The sequence below is a fragment of the Salmo salar genome, unplaced genomic scaffold (assembly GCF_965601325.2).
Source record: "Salmo salar unplaced genomic scaffold, fSalSal1 ptg000721l, whole genome shotgun sequence".
In the NCBI taxonomy this organism is placed as follows: domain Eukaryota; kingdom Metazoa; phylum Chordata; class Actinopteri; order Salmoniformes; family Salmonidae; genus Salmo; species Salmo salar.
In genome coordinates, this window is record NW_027675475.1 from 112,501 (window position 1) to 133,536 (window position 21,036).

The following is a 21,036-nucleotide window of genomic DNA, read 5'->3' on the forward strand; positions in this document are numbered from 1 at the left end:
TTAGCAGGGGAACCTATAAACACACAGCCAAGTTAGCAGGGGAACCTATAAACACACAGCCAAGTTAGCAGGGGAACCAATAAACACACAGCCAAGTTAGCAGGGGAACCAATAAACACACAGCCAAGTTAGCAGGGGAACCTATAAACACACAGCCAAGTTAGCAGGGGAACCAATAAACACACAGCCAAGTTAGCAGGGGAACCAATAAACACACAGCCAAGTTAGCAGGGGAACCAATAAACACACAGCCAAGTTAGCAGGGGAACCTATAAACACACAGCCAAGTTAGCAGGGGAACCTATAAACACACAGCCAAGTTAGCAGGGGAACCTATAAACACACAGCCAAGTTAGCAGGGGAACCAATAAACACACAGCCAAGTTAGCAGGGGAACCAATAAACACACAGCCAAGTTAGCAGGGGAACCTATAAACACACAGCCAAGTTAGCAGGGGAACCTATAAACACACAGCCAAGTTAGCAGGGGAACCAATAAACACACAGCCAAGTTAGCAGGGGAACCTATAAACACACAGCCAAGTTAGCAGGGGAACCTATAAACACACAGCCAAGTTAGCAGGGGAACCAATAGACACACAGCCAAGTTAGCAGGGGAACCAATAAACACACAGCCAAGTTAGCAGGGGAACCTATAAACACACGGCGAAGTTAGCAGGGGAACCTATAAACACACAGCCAAGTTAGCAGGGGAACCTATAAACACACAGCCAAGTTAGCAGGGGAACCTATAAACACACAGCCAAGTTAGCAGGGGAACCAATAAACACACAGCCAAGTTAGCAGGGGAACCAATAAACACACAGCCAAGTTAGCAGGGGAACCTATAAACACACAGCCAAGTTAGCAGGGGAACCAATAAACACACAGCCAAGTTAGCAGGGGAACCAATAAACACACAGCCAAGTTAGCAGGGGAACCAATAAACACACAGCCAAGTTAGCAGGGGAACCTATAAACACACAGCCAAGTTAGCAGGGGAACCTATAAACACACAGCCAAGTTAGCAGGGGAACCTATAAACACACAGCCAAGTTAGCAGGGGAACCAATAAACACACAGCCAAGTTAGCAGGGGAACCAATAAACACACAGCCAAGTTAGCAGGGGAACCTATAAACACACAGCCAAGTTAGCAGGGGAACCTATAAACACACAGCCAAGTTAGCAGGGGAACCAATAAACACACAGCCAAGTTAGCAGGGGAACCTATAAACACACAGCCAAGTTAGCAGGGGAACCTATAAACACACAGCCAAGTTAGCAGGGGAACCAATAGACACACAGCCAAGTTAGCAGGGGAACCAATAAACACACAGCCAAGTTAGCAGGGGAACCTATAAACACACGGCGAAGTTAGCAGGGGAACCTATAAACACACAGCCAAGTTAGCAGGGGAACCTATAAACACACAGCCAAGTTAGCAGGGGAACCTATAAACACACAGCCAAGTTAGCAGGGGAACCTATAAACACACAGCCAAGTTAGCAGGGGAACCTATAAACACACAGCCAAGTTAGCAGGGGAACCAATAAACACACAGCCAAGTCAGCAGGGGAACCTATAAACACACAGCCAAGTTAGCAGGGGAACCAATAAACACACAGCCAAGTTAGCAGGGGAACCAATAAACACACAGCCAAGTTAGCAGGGGAACCTATAAACACACAGCCAAGTTAGCAGGGGAACCTATAAACACACAGCCAAGTTAGCAGGGGAACCTATAAACACACAGCCAAGTTAGCAGGGGAACCAATAAACACACAGCCAAGTTAGCAGGGGAACCTATAAACACACAGCCAAGTTAGCAGGGGGACCAATAAACACACAGCCAAGTTAGCAGGGGAACCTATAAACACACAGCCAAGTTAACAGGGGAACCTATAAACACACAGCCAAGTTAGCAGGGGGACCAATAAACACACAGCCAAGTTAGCAGGGGAACCTATAAACACACAGCCAAGTTAGCAGGGGAACCAATAAACACACAGCGAAGTTAGCAGGGGAACCTATAAACACACAGCCAAGTTAGCAGGGGAACCAATAAACACACAGCCAAGTTAGCAGGGGAACCTATAAACACACAGCGAAGTTAGCAGGGGAACCAATAAACACACAGCCAAGTTAGCAGGGGAACCTATAAACACACAGCCAAGTTAGCAGGGGAACCTATAAACACACAGCGAAGTTAGCAGGGGAACCAATAAACACACAGCCAAGTTAGCAGGGGAACCTATAAACACACAGCCAAGTTAGCAGGGGAACCTATAAACACACAGCCAAGTTAGCAGGGGAACCTATAAACACACAGCCAAGTTAGCAGGGGAACCTATAAACACACAGCCAAGTTAGCAGGGGAACCTATAAACACACAGCCAAGTTAGCAGGGGAACCTATAAACACACAGCCAAGTTAGCAGGGGAACCTATAAACACACAGCCAAGTTAGCAGGGGAACCTATAAACACACAGCCAAGTTAGCAGGGGAACCAATAAACACACAGCCAAGTTAGCAGGGGAACCAATAAACACACAGCCAAGTTAGCAGGGGAACCTATAAACACACAGCCAAGTTAGCAGGGGAACCTATAAACACACAGCCAAGTTAGCAGGGGAACCTATAAACACACAGCCAAGTTAGCAGGGGAACCAATAAACACACAGCCAAGTTAGCAGGGGAACCAATAAACACACAGCCAAGTTAGCAGGGGAACCTATAAACACACAGCCAAGTTAGCAGGGGAACCTATAAACACACAGCCAAGTTAGCAGGGGAACCAATAAACACACAGCCAAGTTAGCAGGGGAACCTATAAACACACAGCCAAGTTAGCAGGGGAACCTATAAACACACAGCCAAGTTAGCAGGGGAACCAATAGACACACAGCCAAGTTAGCAGGGGAACCAATAAACACACAGCCAAGTTAGCAGGGGAACCTATAAACACACGGCGAAGTTAGCAGGGGAACCTATAAACACACAGCCAAGTTAGCAGGGGAACCTATAAACACACAGCCAAGTTAGCAGGGGAACCTATAAACACACAGCCAAGTTAGCAGGGGAACCTATAAACACACAGCCAAGTTAGCAGGGGAACCTATAAACACACAGCCAAGTTAGCAGGGGAACCAATAAACACACAGCCAAGTCAGCAGGGGAACCTATAAACACACAGCCAAGTTAGCAGGGGAACCTATAAACACACAGCGAAGTTAGCAGGGGAACCTATAAACACACAGCCAAGTTAGCAGGGGAACCTATAAACACACGGCGAAGTTAGCAGGGGAACCTATAAACACACAGCGAAGTTAGCAGGGGAACCTATAAACACACAGCCAAGTTAGCAGGGGAACCTATAAACACACAGCCAAGTTAGCAGGGGAACCTATAAACACACAGCGAAGTTAGCAGGGGAACCTATAAACACACAGCCAAGTTAGCAGGGGAACCTATAAACACACAGCGAAGTTAGCAGGGGAACCAATAAACACACAGCCAAGTTAGCAGGGGGACCTATAAACACACAGCCAAGTTAGCAGGGGAACCAATAAACACACAGCCAAGTTAGCAGGGGAACCTATAAACACACAGCGAAGTTAGCAGGGGAACCTATAAACACACAGCCAAGCTAGCAGGGGAACCTATAAACACACAGCCAAGTTAGCAGGGGAACCTATAAACACACAGCCAAGTTATCAGGGGAACCTATAAACACACAGCCAAGTTAGCAGGGGAACCAATAAACACACAGCCAAGTTATCAGGGGAACCTATAAACACACAGCCAAGTTAGCAGGGGAACCAATAAACACACAGCCAAGTTATCAGGGGAACCTATAAACACACAGCCAAGTTAGCAGGGGAACCTATAAACACACAGCCAAGTTATCAGGGGAACCAATAAACACACAGCCAAGTTAGCAGGGGAACCAATAAACACACAGCCAAGTTAGCAGGGGAACCTATAAACACACAGCCAAGTTAGCAGGGGAACCTATAAACACACAGCCAAGTTAGCAGGGGAACCTATAAACACACAGCCAAGTTAGCAGGGGAACCAATAAACACACAGCCAAGTTAGCAGGGGAACCTATAAACACACAGCCAAGTTAGCAGGGGGACCAATAAACACACAGCCAAGTTAGCAGGGGAACCTATAAACACACAGCCAAGTTAGCAGGGGAACCTATAAACACACAGCCAAGTTAGCAGGGGGACCAATAAACACACAGCCAAGTTAGCAGGGGAACCTATAAACACACAGCCAAGTTAGCAGGGGAACCAATAAACACACAGCGAAGTTAGCAGGGGAACCTATAAACACACAGCCAAGTTAGCAGGGGAACCAATAAACACACAGCCAAGTTAGCAGGGGAACCTATAAACACACAGCGAAGTTAGCAGGGGAACCTATAAACACACAGCCAAGTTAGCAGGGGAACCTATAAACACACAGCCAAGTTAGCAGGGGAACCTATAAACACACAGCCAAGTTAGCAGGGGAACCAATAAACACACAGCGAAGTTAGCAGGGGAACCTATAAACACACAGCCAAGTTAGCAGGGGAACCAATAAACACACAGCCAAGTTAGCAGGGGAACCTATAAACACACAGCCAAGTTAGCAGGGGAACCTATAAACACACAGCCAAGTTAGCAGGGGAACCTATAAACACACAGCCAAGTTAGCAGGGGAACCAATAAACACACAGCCAAGTTAGCAGGGGAACCTATAAACACACAGCCAAGTTAGCAGGGGGACCAATAAACACACAGCCAAGTTAGCAGGGGAACCTATAAACACACAGCCAAGTTAACAGGGGAACCTATAAACACACAGCCAAGTTAGCAGGGGGACCAATAAACACACAGCCAAGTTAGCAGGGGAACCTATAAACACACAGCCAAGTTAGCAGGGGAACCAATAAACACACAGCGAAGTTAGCAGGGGAACCTATAAACACACAGCCAAGTTAGCAGGGGAACCAATAAACACACAGCCAAGTTAGCAGGGGAACCTATAAACACACAGCGAAGTTAGCAGGGGAACCAATAAACACACAGCCAAGTTAGCAGGGGAACCTATAAACACACAGCCAAGTTAGCAGGGGAACCTATAAACACACAGCGAAGTTAGCAGGGGAACCAATAAACACACAGCCAAGTTAGCAGGGGAACCTATAAACACACAGCCAAGTTAGCAGGGGAACCTATAAACACACAGCCAAGTTAGCAGGGGAACCTATAAACACACAGCCAAGTTAGCAGGGGAACCTATAAACACACAGCCAAGTTAGCAGGGGAACCTATAAACACACAGCCAAGTTAGCAGGGGAACCTATAAACACACAGCCAAGTTAGCAGGGGAACCTATAAACACACAGCCAAGTTAGCAGGGGAACCTATAAACACACAGCCAAGTTAGCAGGGGAACCAATAAACACACAGCCAAGTTAGCAGGGGAACCAATAAACACACAGCCAAGTTAGCAGGGGAACCTATAAACACACAGCCAAGTTAGCAGGGGAACCTATAAACACACAGCCAAGTTAGCAGGGGAACCTATAAACACACAGCCAAGTTAGCAGGGGAACCAATAAACACACAGCCAAGTTAGCAGGGGAACCAATAAACACACAGCCAAGTTAGCAGGGGAACCTATAAACACACAGCCAAGTTAGCAGGGGAACCTATAAACACACAGCCAAGTTAGCAGGGGAACCAATAAACACACAGCCAAGTTAGCAGGGGAACCTATAAACACACAGCCAAGTTAGCAGGGGAACCTATAAACACACAGCCAAGTTAGCAGGGGAACCAATAGACACACAGCCAAGTTAGCAGGGGAACCAATAAACACACAGCCAAGTTAGCAGGGGAACCTATAAACACACGGCGAAGTTAGCAGGGGAACCTATAAACACACAGCCAAGTTAGCAGGGGAACCTATAAACACACAGCCAAGTTAGCAGGGGAACCTATAAACACACAGCCAAGTTAGCAGGGGAACCTATAAACACACAGCCAAGTTAGCAGGGGAACCTATAAACACACAGCCAAGTTAGCAGGGGAACCAATAAACACACAGCCAAGTCAGCAGGGGAACCTATAAACACACAGCCAAGTTAGCAGGGGAACCTATAAACACACAGCGAAGTTAGCAGGGGAACCTATAAACACACAGCCAAGTTAGCAGGGGAACCTATAAACACACGGCGAAGTTAGCAGGGGAACCTATAAACACACAGCGAAGTTAGCAGGGGAACCTATAAACACACAGCCAAGTTAGCAGGGGAACCTATAAACACACAGCCAAGTTAGCAGGGGAACCTATAAACACACAGCGAAGTTAGCAGGGGAACCTATAAACACACAGCCAAGTTAGCAGGGGAACCTATAAACACACAGCGAAGTTAGCAGGGGAACCAATAAACACACAGCCAAGTTAGCAGGGGGACCTATAAACACACAGCCAAGTTAGCAGGGGAACCAATAAACACACAGCCAAGTTAGCAGGGGAACCTATAAACACACAGCGAAGTTAGCAGGGGAACCTATAAACACACAGCCAAGCTAGCAGGGGAACCTATAAACACACAGCCAAGTTAGCAGGGGAACCTATAAACACACAGCCAAGTTATCAGGGGAACCTATAAACACACAGCCAAGTTAGCAGGGGAACCAATAAACACACAGCCAAGTTATCAGGGGAACCTATAAACACACAGCCAAGTTAGCAGGGGAACCAATAAACACACAGCCAAGTTATCAGGGGAACCTATAAACACACAGCCAAGTTAGCAGGGGAACCTATAAACACACAGCCAAGTTATCAGGGGAACCAATAAACACACAGCCAAGTTAGCAGGGGAACCAATAAACACACAGCCAAGTTAGCAGGGGAACCTATAAACACACAGCCAAGTTAGCAGGGGAACCTATAAACACACAGCCAAGTTAGCAGGGGAACCTATAAACACACAGCCAAGTTAGCAGGGGAACCAATAAACACACAGCCAAGTTAGCAGGGGAACCTATAAACACACAGCCAAGTTAGCAGGGGGACCAATAAACACACAGCCAAGTTAGCAGGGGAACCTATAAACACACAGCCAAGTTAGCAGGGGAACCTATAAACACACAGCCAAGTTAGCAGGGGGACCAATAAACACACAGCCAAGTTAGCAGGGGAACCTATAAACACACAGCCAAGTTAGCAGGGGAACCAATAAACACACAGCGAAGTTAGCAGGGGAACCTATAAACACACAGCCAAGTTAGCAGGGGAACCAATAAACACACAGCCAAGTTAGCAGGGGAACCTATAAACACACAGCGAAGTTAGCAGGGGAACCAATAAACACACAGCCAAGTTAGCAGGGGAACCTATAAACACACAGCCAAGTTAGCAGGGGAACCTATAAACACACAGCGAAGTTAGCAGGGGAACCAATAAACACACAGCCAAGTTAGCAGGGGAACCTATAAACACACAGCCAAGTTAGCAGGGGAACCAATAAACACACAGCCAAGTTAGCAGGGGAACCTATAAACACACAGCCAAGTTAGCAGGGGAACCTATAAACACACAGCGAAGTTAGCAGGGGAACCAATAGACACACAGCCAAGTTAGCAGGGGAACCAATAAACACACAGCCAAGTTAGCAGGGGAACCTATAAACACACAGCCAAGTTAGTGTGTGTAGTGTGTGTGTAGTGTGTGTGGTGTGTAGTGTGTGTGTGTAGTGTAGTGTGTGTGTGTAGTGTGTGTGTAGTGTGTGTGTGTGTAATGTATGTGTGTAGTGTGTGTGTGTGTAATGTATGTGTGTAGTGTGTGTGTGTGTGTGTGTGTATAGTGTGTGTGTAGTGTGTGTATAGTGTGTGTATAGTGTGTGTGTGTGTATAGTGTGTGTGGTGTGTAGTGTGTGTGTGTGTGTGTGTAGAGTGTGTGTGTAGTGTGTGTGTGGTGTGTAGTGTGTGTGTGTGTGTGTGTGTGTGTATAGTGTGTGTATAGTGTGTGTGTGTGTGGTGTGTGTGTGTAGTGTGTGTGTGTGTGTCTGTGTGTATAGTGTGTGTGTATAGTGTGTGTATGTATAGTGTGTGTGTGTAGTGTAGGTGTGTGTATAGTGTGTGTGTGTAGTACCTGAGTAGGGCTGGACATTGACCCCCCACCTGTCAGCCTCCAGTCCGTAGACCTCCAGAGCTCTCCTCTGACACACACGCTCCAACTCATCCACATGTTCTGTTCCCCCGTAGTACCTACACACACACACACACACACACACACACACACACACACACACACACACACACACACACACACACACACACACACACACACACACACACACAACCAGTCTAAAGTTTTATAACCGACTCATTCAACGGTTTTTCTTTATTTTTTTTTTACTATTTTCTACATCGTAGAATCAAAACTATGGAATAATGTAGTTAAACAAATCAAAATATATATTTTATATTTGAGTTTCTTCAAAGTATCCTGGATGACAGGTTTGTAGTCTCCTGGACGGCTCTGTAAGAAGAGAGATGGACTCTCTCTTTAATTTGTTAACAAAGCAGTCAGAAACGTCCTCTACACATCACCGATTTATATTAGACCTACAAATTACCAACCCCATTCTCTCTCAGGGATAGATAACCAACCCCATTCTCTCTCAGGGATAGATAACCAAACCCCATTCTCTCTCAGGGATAGATAACCAAACCCCATTCTCTCTCAGGGATAGATAACCAAACCCCATTCTCTCTCAGGGATAGATAACCAAACCCCATTCTCTCTCAGGGATAGATAACCAAACCCCATTCTCTCTCAGGGATAGATAACCAAACCCCATTCTCTCTCAGGGATAGATAACCAAACCCCATTCTCTCTCTCAGGGATAGATAACCAAACCCCATTCTCTCTCTCAGGGATAGATAACCAAACCCCATTCTCTCTCTCAGGGATAGATAACCAAACCCCATTCTCTCTCAGGGATAGATAACCTACCCCATTCTCTCTCAGGGATAGATAACCAAACCCCATTCTCTCTCAGGGATAGATAACCAAACCCCATTCTCTCTCAGGGATAGATAACCAAACCCCATTCTCTCTCAGGGATAGATAACCAAACCCCATTCTCTCTCAGGGATAGATAACCAAACCCCATTCTCTCTCAGGGATAGATAACCAAACCCCATTCTCTCTCAGGGATAGATAACCAACCCCATTCTCTCTCAGGGATAGATAACCAACCCCATTCTCTCTCAGGGATAGATAACCAAACCCCATTCTCTCAGGGATAGATAACCAACCCCATTCTCTCTCAGGGATAGATAACCAACCCCATTCTCTCTCAGGGATAGATAACCAACCCCATTCTCTCTCAGGGATAGATAACCAACCCCATTCTCTCTCAGGGATAGATAACCAACCCCATTCTCTCTCAGGGATAGATAACCAACCCCATTCTCTCTCAGGGATAGATAACCAACCCCATTCTCTCTCAGGGATAGATAACCAACCCCATTCTCTCTCAGGGATAGATAACCAACCCCATTCTCTCTCAGGGATAGATAACCAACCCCATTCTCTCTCAGGGATAGATAACCAAACCCATTCTCTCTCAGGGATAGATAACCAAACCCCATTCTCTCTCAGGGATAGATAACCAAGCCCATTCTCTCTCAGGGATAGATAACCAAGCCCATTCTCTCTCAGGGATAGATAACCAAACCCCATTCTCTCTCAGGGATAGATAACCAAACCCCATTCTCTCTCAGGGATAGATAACCAAACCCCATTCTCTCTCAGGGATAGATAACCAAACCCCATTCTCTCTCAGGGATAGATAACCAAACCCCATTCTCTCTCAGGGATAGATAACCTACCCCATTCTCTCTCAGGGATAGATAACCAAACCCCATTCTCTCTCAGGGATAGATAACCAAACCCCATTCTCTCTCAGGGATAGATAACCAAACCCCATTCTCTCTCAGGGATAGATAACCAAACCCCATTCTCTCTCAGGGATAGATAACCAAACCCCATTCTCTCTCAGGGATAGATAACCAAACCCCATTCTCTCTCAGGGATAGATAACCAAACCCCATTCTCTCTCAGGGATAGATAACCAACCCCATTCTCTCTCAGGGATAGATAACCAAACCCATTCTCTCTCAGGGATAGATAACCAACCCCATTCTCTCTCAGGGATAGATAACCAACCCCATTCTCTCTCAGGGAGAGATAACCAAACCCCATTCTCTCTCAGGGATAGATAACCAAACCCCATTCTCTCTCAGGGATAGATAACCAAACCCCATTCTCTCTCAGGGATAGATAACCAAACCCCATTCTCTCTCAGGGATAGATAACCTACCCCATTCTCTCTCAGGGATAGATAACCAAACCCCATTCTCTCTCAGGGATAGATAACCAAACCCCATTCTCTCTCAGGGATAGATAACCAAACCCCATTCTCTCTCAGGGATAGATAACCAAACCCCATTCTCTCTCAGGGATAGATAACCAAACCCCATTCTCTCTCAGGGATAGATAACCAAACCCCATTCTCTCTCAGGGATAGATAACCAAACCCCATTCTCTCTCAGGGATAGATAACCAAACCCATTCTCTCTCAGGGATAGATAACCAAACCCATTCTCTCTCAGGGATAGATAACCAAACCCATTCTCTCTCAGGGATAGATAACCAACCCCATTCTCTCTCAGGGATAGATAACCAAACCCATTCTCTCTCAGGGATAGATAACCAAACCCATTCTCTCTCAGGGATAGATAACCAAACCCATTCTCTCTCAGGGATAGATAACCAAACCCATTCTCTCTCAGGGATAGATAACCAAACCCCATTCTCTCTCAGGGATAGATAACCAAACCCCATTCTCTCTCAGGGATAGATAACCAAACCCCATTCTCTCTCAGGGATAGATAACCAACCCCATTCTCTCTCAGGGATAGATAACCAACCCCATTCTCTCTCAGGGATAGATAACCAACCCCATTCTCTCTCAGGGATAGATAACCAAACCCCATTCTCTCAGGGATAGATAACCAACCCCATTCTCTCTCAGGGATAGATAACCAACCCCATTCTCTCTCAGGGATAGATAACCAACCCCATTCTCTCTCAGGGATAGATAACCAAACCCATTCTCTCTCAGGGATAGATAACCAAACCCATTCTCTCTCAGGGATAGATAACCAACCCCATTCTCTCTCAGGGATAGATAACCAACCCCATTCTCTCTCAGGGATAGATAACCAACCCCATTCTCTCTCAGGGATAGATAACCAACCCCATTCTCTCTCAGGGATAGATAACCAACCCCATTCTCTCTCAGGGATAGATAACCAACCCCATTCTCTCTCAGGGATAGATAACCAACCCCATTCTCTCTCAGGGATAGATAACCAACCCCATTCTCTCTCAGGGATAGATAACCAACCCCATTCTCTCTCAGGGATAGATAACCAACCCCCATTCTCTCTCAGGGATAGATAACCAACCCCCATTCTCTCTCAGGGATAGATAACCAACCCCCATTCTCTCTCAGGGATAGATAACCAACCCCATTCTCTCTCAGGGATAGATAACCAACCCCATTCTCTCTCAGGGATAGATAACCAACCCCATTCTCTCTCAGGGATAGATAACCAACCCCATTCTCTCTCAGGGATAGATAACCAACCCCATTCTCTCTCAGGGATAGATAACCAACCCCATTCTCTCTCAGGGATAGATAACCAACCCCATTCTCTCTCAGGGATAGATAACCAACCCCATTCTCTCTCAGGGACAGATAACCAACCCCATTCTCTCTCAGGGATAGATAACCAAACCCCATTCTCTCTCAGGGATAGATAACCAAACCCCATTCTCTCTCAGGGATAGATAACCAACCCCATTCTCTCTCAGGGATAGATAACCAAACCCCATTCTCTCTCAGGGATAGATAACCAACCCCATTCTCTCTCAGGGATAGATAACCAAACCCATTCTCTCTCAGGGATAGATAACCAAACCCATTATTTCTCTCTCCCCCCCACCACCACCAGTTTTAAAAAACACATAATTGTGGGAAATCTGCTTTTAGTTATCGTTGTCCCTGGTGTGTAGAACAATATTCAGAATTCCTTGCAGTTAGATATTCTGATTCCTTCCAGGCATTTTTTAATTATTAAATTGAAGACTTTTTGTTACAGAATGCGAATGCTTTTCTTAAATATATTTAAATGTTGTTTAGGGCAGCAGGTGGCCTAGTGGTTAGAGCGTTGGGCCAGTAACCAGCAGGTAGCCTAGTGGTTAGAGCGTTGGGCCAGTAACCAGCAGGTAGCCTAGTGGTTAGAGCGTTGGGCCAGTAACCAGCAGGTAGCCTAGTGGTTAGAGCGTTGGGCCAGTAACCAGCAGGTAGCCTAGTGGTTAGAGCGTTGGGCCAGTAACCAGCAGGTAACCTAGTGGTTAGAGCGTTGGGCCAGTAACCAGCAGGTAGCCTAGTGGTTAGAGCGTTGGGCCAGTAACCAGCAGGTAGCCTAGTGGTTAGAGCGTTGGGCCAGTAACCAGCAGGTAACCTAGTGGTTAGAGCGTTGGGCCAGTAACCAGCAGGTAGCCTAGTGGTTAGAGCGTTGGGCCAGTAACCAGCAGGTAGCCTAGTGGTTAGAGCGTTGGGCCAGTAACCAGCAGGTAGCCTAGTGGTTAGAGCGTTGGGCCAGTAACCAGCAGGTGGCCTAGTGGTTAGAGCATTGGGCCAGTAACCAGCAGGTAGCCTAGTGGTTAGAGAGTTGGGCCAGTAACCAGCAGGTAGCCTAGTGGTTAGAGCGTTGGGCCAGTAACCAGCAGGTAGCCTAGTGGTTAGAGCGTTGGGCCAGTAACCAGCAGGTAGCCTAGTGGTTAGAGCGTTGGGCCAGTAACCAGCAGGTAGCCTAGTGGTTAGAGCATTGGGCCAGTAACCAGCAGGTAGCCTAGTGTTTAGAGCGTTGGGACAGTAACCAGCAGGTAGCCTAGTGGTTAGAGCGTTGGGCCAGTAACCAGCAGGTAACCTAGTGGTTAGAGCGTTGGGCCAGTAACCAGCAGGTAGCCTAGTGGTTAGAGCGTTGGGCCAGTAACCAGCAGGTAGCCTAGTGGTTAGAGCGTTGGGCCAGTAACCAGCAGGTAGTCTAGTGGTTAGAGCGTTGGGCCAGTAACCAGCAGGTAGCCTAGTGGTTAGAGCGTTGGGCCAGTAACCAGCAGGTAGCCTGGTGGTTAGAGCGTTGGACTAGTAACCAGCAGGTAGCCTAGTGGTTAGAGGGTTGGGCCAGTAACCAGCAGGTAGCCTAGTGGTTAGAGCGTTGGGCCAGTAACCAGCAGGTAGCCTAGTGGTTAGAGCGTTGGGCCAGTAACCAGCAGGTAGCCTAGTGGTTAGAGCGTTGGGCCAGTAACCAGCAGGTAGCCTAGTGGTTAGAGCGTTGGGCCAGTAACCAGCAGGTAGTCTAGTGGTTAGAGCGTTGGGCCAGTAACCAGCAGGTAGCCTAGTGGTTAGAGCGTTGGGCCAGTAACCAGCAGGTAGCCTGGTGGTTAGAGCGTTGGACCAGTAACCAGCAGGTAGCCTAGTGGTTAGAGGGTTGGGCCAGTAACCAGCAGGTAGCCTAGTGGTTAGAGCGTTGGGCCAGTAACCAGCAGGTAGCCTAGTGGTTAGAGCGTTGGGCCAGTAACCAGCAGGTAGCGTAGTGGTTAGAGCGTTGGGCCAGTAACCAGCAGGTAGCCTAGTGGTTAGAGCGTTGGGCCAGTAAACCGAAAGGTGTGACACATTGAATCCCCCATTTGTTCGTTCTGCTCCTGAACAATATAACCCACTGTTCCCTGGTAGGCCGTCATTGTGAATAAGAATTTGTTCTTAACTGACTTGTCTAGTTAAATAAAGGTTCATAAAGGTTCATAAAGGTTCATAAAGGTTCATAGCGCCCACCGCTGTCCAGGATACCCCTCTGAGTGACTCCCTGTTTAAATAAAGGTTCATAAAGGTTCATAGTACCCACCGCTGTCCGGGATACCCCTCTGAGTGACTCCCTGTTTAAATAAAGGTTCATTAAGGTTCCTAAAGGTTCCTAAAGGTTCATAAAGGTTCCTAAAGGTTCATAAAGGTTCATTAAGGTTCCTAAAGGTTCATTAAGGTTCATTAAGGTTCATAAAGGTTCATAGCACCCACCGCTGTCCGGGATACCCCTCTGAGTGACTCCCTGTTTAAATAAAGGTTCATTAAGGATCATAAAGGTTAATAAAGGTTCATAGTACCCACCGCTGTCCGGGATACCCCTCTGAGTACTTGTTGTTCATACAGGACCCCAGGGCTTCCAGAACGGCTCTGGAGGTGAAGTTCTCTGATGCGATCAGCTCCAGGCCAAAGGTCTGACGATGCTTCTCTCGCTTGATGATGGAGAACACCTACACACAATACACCGTTTCATTATAATACACACACCTACACAATACACCGTTTCATTATAATACACACACCTACACAATACACCGTTTCATTATAATACACCTACACAATACACCGTTTCATTATAATACACCCACCTACACAATACACCGTTTCATTATAATACACCTACACAATACACCGTTTCATTATAATACACCTACACAATACACCGTTTCATTATAATACACACACCTACACAATACACCGTTTCATTATAATACACCTACACAATACACCGTTTCATTATAATACACACACCTACACAATACACCGTTTCATTATAATACACACACCTACACAATACACCGTTTCATTATAATACACACACCTACACAATACACCGTTTCATTATAATACACACACCTACACAATACACCGTTTCATTATAATACACACCTACACAATACACCGTTTCATTATAATACACACACCTACACAATACACCGTTTCATTATAATACACACACCTACACAATACACCGTTTCATTATAATACACACACCTAGCACAATACACCGTTTCATTATAATACACACACCTACACAATACACCGTTTCATTATAATACACACCTACACAATACACCGTTTCATTATAATACACACACCTACACAATACACCGTTTCATTATAATACACACACCTACACAATACACCGTTTCATTATAATACACACCCCTACACAATACACCGTTTCATTATAATACACACCCCTACACAATACACCGTTTCATTATAATACACACCCCTACACAATACACCGTTTCATTATAATACACACACCTACACACAATACACCGTTTCATTATAATACACACCCCTACACAATACACCGTTTCATTATAATACACACCCCTACACAATACACCGTTTCATTATAATACACACCCCTACACAATACACCGTTTCATTATAATACACACCCCTACACAATACACCGTTTCATTATAATACACACCTACACAATACACCGTTTCATTATAATACACACACCTACACAATACACCGTTTCATTATAATACACACACCTACACAATACACCGTTTCATTATAATACACACCTACACAATACACCGTTTCATTATAATACACACCTACACAATACACCGTTTCATTATAATACACACCTACACAATACACCGTTTCATTATAATACACACACCTACACAATACACCGTTTCATTATAATACACACACCTACACACAATACACCGTTTCATTATAATACACACACCTACACACAATACACCGTTTCATTATAATACACACACCTACACACAATACACCGTTTCATTATAATACACACACCTACACACAATACACCGTTTCATTATAATACACACACCTACACAATACACCGTTTCATTATAATACACACACCTACACACAATACACCGTTTCATTATAATACACACACCTACACACAATACACCGTTTCATTATAATACACACACCTACACACAATACACCGTTTCATTATAATACACACACCTACACAATACACCGTTTCATTATAAAACACACACCTACACAATACACCGTTTCATTATAATACACACGCCTACACAATACACCGTTTCATTATAATACACACCCCTACACAATACACCGTTTCATTATAATACACACCCCTACACAATACACCGTTTCATTATAATACACACCCCTACACAATACACCGTTTCATTATAATACACACCCCTACACAATACACCGTTTCATTATAATACACACCCCTACACAATACACCGTTTCATTATAATACACACCTACACAATACACCGTTTCATTATAATACACACCTACACAATACACCGTTTCATTATAATACACACACCTACACAATACACCGTTTCATTATAATACACACACCTACACAATACACCGTTTCATTATAATACACACACCTACACAATACACCGTTTCATTATAATACACACACCTACACAATACACCGTTTCATTATAATACACACACCTACACAATACACCGTTTCATTATAATACACACACCTACACAATACACCGTTTCATTATAATACACACCCCTACACAATACACCGTTTCATTATAATACACACCTACACAATACACCGTTTCATTATAATACACACCTACACAATACACCGTTTCATTATAATACACACCTACACAATACACCGTTTCATTATAATACACACCCCTACACAATACACCGTTTCATTATAATACACACCTACACAATACACCGTTTCATTATAACACACACCTACACAATACACCGTTTCATTATAATACACACCCCTACACAATACACCGTTTCATTATAATACACACACCTACACAATACACCGTTTCATTATAATACACACACCTACACAATACACCGTTTCATTATAATACACACACCTACACAATACACCGTTTCATTATAATACACACACCTACACACAATACACCGTTTCATTATAATACACACACCTACACAATACACCGTTTCATTATAATACACACACCTACACAATACACCGTTTCATTATAATACACACACCTACACACAATACACCGTTTCATTATAATACACACACCTACACAATACACCGTTTCATTATAATACACACACCTACACAATACACCGTTTCATTATAATACACACACCTACACAATACACCGTTTCATTATAATACACACACCTACACAATACACCGTTTCATTATAATACACACCTACACAATACACCGTTTCATTATAATACACCTACACAATACACCGTTTCATTATAATACACCTACACAATACACCGTTTCATTATAATACACACACCTACACAATACACCGTTTCATTATAATACACACACCTACACAATACACCGTTTCATTATAATACACACACCTACACAATACACCGTTTCATTATAATACACACCCCTACACAATACACCGTTTCATTATAATACACACACCTACACAATACACCGTTTCATTATAATACACACCTACACAATACACCGTTTCATTATAATACACACACCTACACAATACACCGTTTCATTATAATACACCTACACAATACACCGTTTCATTATAATACACACCTACACACAATACACCGTTTCATTATAATACACACACCTACACACAATACACCGTTTCATTATAATACACCTACCTACACAATACACCGTTTCATTATAATACACACACCTACACACAATACACCGTTTCATTATAATACACACACCTACACACAATACACCGTTTCATTATAATACACACACCTACACACAATACACCGTTTCATTATAATACACACACCTACACAATACACCGTTTCATTATAATACACACACCTACACAATACACCGTTTCATTATAATACACACACCTACACAATACACCGTTTCATTATAATACACACACCTACACAATACACCGTTTCATTATAATACACACACCTACACAATACACCGTTTCATTATGTGTGACGTACCTCAGGGTCGTTGGAGCGGAGTGGTTCCTCATTATAATACCCCCCCCCCCGTACCTCAGGGTCGTTGGAGCGGAGTGGTTCCTCATTATAATACCCCCCCCCGTACCTCAGGGTCGTTGGAGCGGAGTGGTTCCTCATTATAATAACCCTCCCCCCGTACCTCAGGGTCGTTGGAGCGGAGTGGTTCCTCATTATAATACCACCCCCCCCGTACCTCAGGGTCGTTGGAGCGGAGTGGTTCCTCATTATAATACCCCCCCCGTACCTCAGGGTCGTTGGAGCGGAGTGGTTCCTCATTATAATACCACCACCCGTACCTCAGGGTCGTTGGAGCGGAGTGGTTCCTCATTATAATACCCCCCCCCCCCCGTACCTCAGGGTCGTTGGAGCGGAGTGGTTCCTCATTATAATACCCCCCCCCCCGTACCTCAGGGTCGTTGGAGCGGAGTGGTTCCTCATTATAATACCCCCCGTACCTCAGGGTCGTTGGAGCGGAGTGGTTCCTCATTATAATACCCCCCCCCCCCCGTACCTCAGGGTCGTTGGAGCGGAGTGGTTCCTCATTATAATACCCCCCCCCCGTACCTCAGGGTCGTTGGAGCGGAGTGGTTCCTCATTATAATACCCCCCCCCCCGTACCTCAGGGTCGTTGGAGCGGAGTGGTTCCTCATTATAATACCCCCCCCCCGTACCTCAGGGTCGTTGGAGCGGAGTGGTTCCTCATTATAATACCCCCCCCCCGTACCTCAGGGTCGTTGGAGCGGAGTGGTTCCTCATTATAATACCCCCCCCGTACCTCAGGGTCGTTGGAGCGGAGTGGTTCCTCATTATAATAACCCCCCCCCCCGTACCTCAGGGTCGTTGGAGCGGAGTGGTTCCTCATTATAATACCCCCCCCCGTACCTCAGGGTCGTTGGAGCAGAGTGGTTCCTCATTATAATACACCCCCCCCCCCGTACCTCAGGGTCGTTGGAGCAGAGTGGTTCCTCATTATAATACCCCCCCCCCCCCCCGTACCTCAGGGTCGTTGGAGCGGAGTGGTTCCTCATTATAATACCCCCCGTACCTCAGGGTCGTTGGAGCGGAGTGGTTCCTCATTATAATACCCCCCGTACCTCAGGGTCGTTGGAGCGGAGTGGTTCCTCATTATAATACCCCCCGTACCTCAGGGTCGTTGGAGCGGAGTGGTTCCTCATTATAATACCCCCCGTACCTCAGGGTCGTTGGAGCGGAGTGGTTCCTGCATCATCTTGTTGTGAGACTCCCACACGTCCTGACTGACATGGTGACTGGTACCGTTGCTATGAGACATGATGACTGGTGCTGATCTACACACACACAGACAGACAGTTAGACGATGCCAGACAGTCAGACGATGCCAGACAGTCAGTCAGACGATGCCAGACAGACGATGTCAGACAGTTAGACGATGCCAGACAGTCAGTCAGTCAGTCGATGCCAGACAGTCAGTCATTCAGACAGTCAGTCAGTCAGACGATGCCAGACAGTCAGTCAGTCAGACGATGCCAGACAGTCAGTCAGTCAGACGATGCCAGACAGTCAGTCAGTCAGACGATGCCAGACAGTCAGTCAGACGATGCCAGACAGTCAGTCAGACGATGCCAGACAGTCAGTCAGACGATGCCAGACAGTCAGTCAGTCAGACGATGCCAGACAGTCAGTTAGACGATGCCAGACAGTCAGTCAGTCAGACGATGCCAGACAGTCAGACGATGCCAGACAGTCAGTCAGACGATGCCAGACAGTCAGTCAGTCAGACGATGCCAGATGATGCCAGACAGTCAGACTATGACAAATAAGATTCAAGATGTTTGCCTCTAAATATCACTTGTTGGGAATATTTAGTCAGGTTATCACTGGAACAGCCACGTTTAAACCAACAGGACTATATTTAGTCAGGTTAATCACTGGAACAGCCACGTTTAAACCAACAGGACTATATTTAGTCAGGTTACCACTGGAACAGCCACGTTTAAACAAACAGGACTATATTTAGTCAGGTTAATCACTGGAACAGCCACGTTTAAACCAACAGGACTATATTTAGTCAGGTTGGAACAGCCACGTTTAAACCAACAGGACTATATTTAGTCAGGTTACCACTGGAACAGCCACGTTTAAACCAACAGGACTATATTTAGTCAGGTTATTACTGGAACAGCCACGTTTAAACCAACAGGACTATATTTAGTCAGGTTACCACTGGAACAGCCACGTTTAAACAAACAGGACTATATTTAGTCAGGTTACCACTGGAACAGCCACGTTTAAACCAACAGGACTATATTTAGTCAGGTTGGAACAGCCACGTTTAAACCAACAGGACTATATTTAGTCAGGGTACCACTGGAACAGCCACGTTTAAACCAACAGGACTATATTTAGTCAGGTTACCACTGGAACAGCCACGTTTAAACCAACAGGACTATATTTAGTCAGGTTACCACTGGAACAGCCACGTTTAAACCAACAGGACTATATTTAGTCAGGTTGGAACAGCCACGTTTAAACCAACAGGACTATATTTAGTCAGGTTACCACTGGAACAGCCACGTTTAAACCAACAGGACTATATTTAGTCAGGTTACCACTGGAACAGCCACGTTTAAACCAACAGGACTATATTTAGTCAGGTTACCACTGGAACAGCCAGGTTTAAACCAACAGGACTATATTTAGTCAGGTTGGAACAGCCACGTTTAAACCAACAGGACTATATTTAGTCAGGTTGGAACAGCCAGGTTTAAACCAACAGGACTATATTTAGTCAGGTTACCACTGGAACAGCCACGTTTAAACCAACAGGACTATATTTAGTCAGGTTGGAACAGCCACGTTTAAACCAACAGGACTATATTTAGTCAGGTTGGAACAGCCACGTTTAAACCAACAGGACTATATTTAGTCAGGTTACCACTGGAACAGCCACGTTTAAACCAACAGCTCTATATTTAGTCAGGTTATCACTGGAACAGCCACGTTTAAACCAACAGGACTATATTTAGTCAGGTTATCACTGGAACAGCCACGTTTAAACCAACAGGA

General features: G+C 45.4%; 1 pseudogene across 1 annotated transcript in view; it reads right to left on the reverse strand.

Moving 5' to 3' along the window:
- LOC106591425 (serine hydroxymethyltransferase, cytosolic-like) overlaps positions 1-21,036 on the reverse strand; it is a 59,654-nt pseudogene that overhangs the window by 23,992 nt on the left and 14,626 nt on the right. Inside the window, exons 2-4 of the transcript XR_014391615.1 lie at positions 19,184-19,298; positions 14,317-14,462; positions 8,163-8,278 (exon numbers count right to left, since the gene is read on the reverse strand). The product of XR_014391615.1 is annotated as a serine hydroxymethyltransferase, cytosolic-like (transcript). The remainder of the gene's footprint in view (positions 1-8,162; positions 8,279-14,316; positions 14,463-19,183; positions 19,299-21,036) is intronic.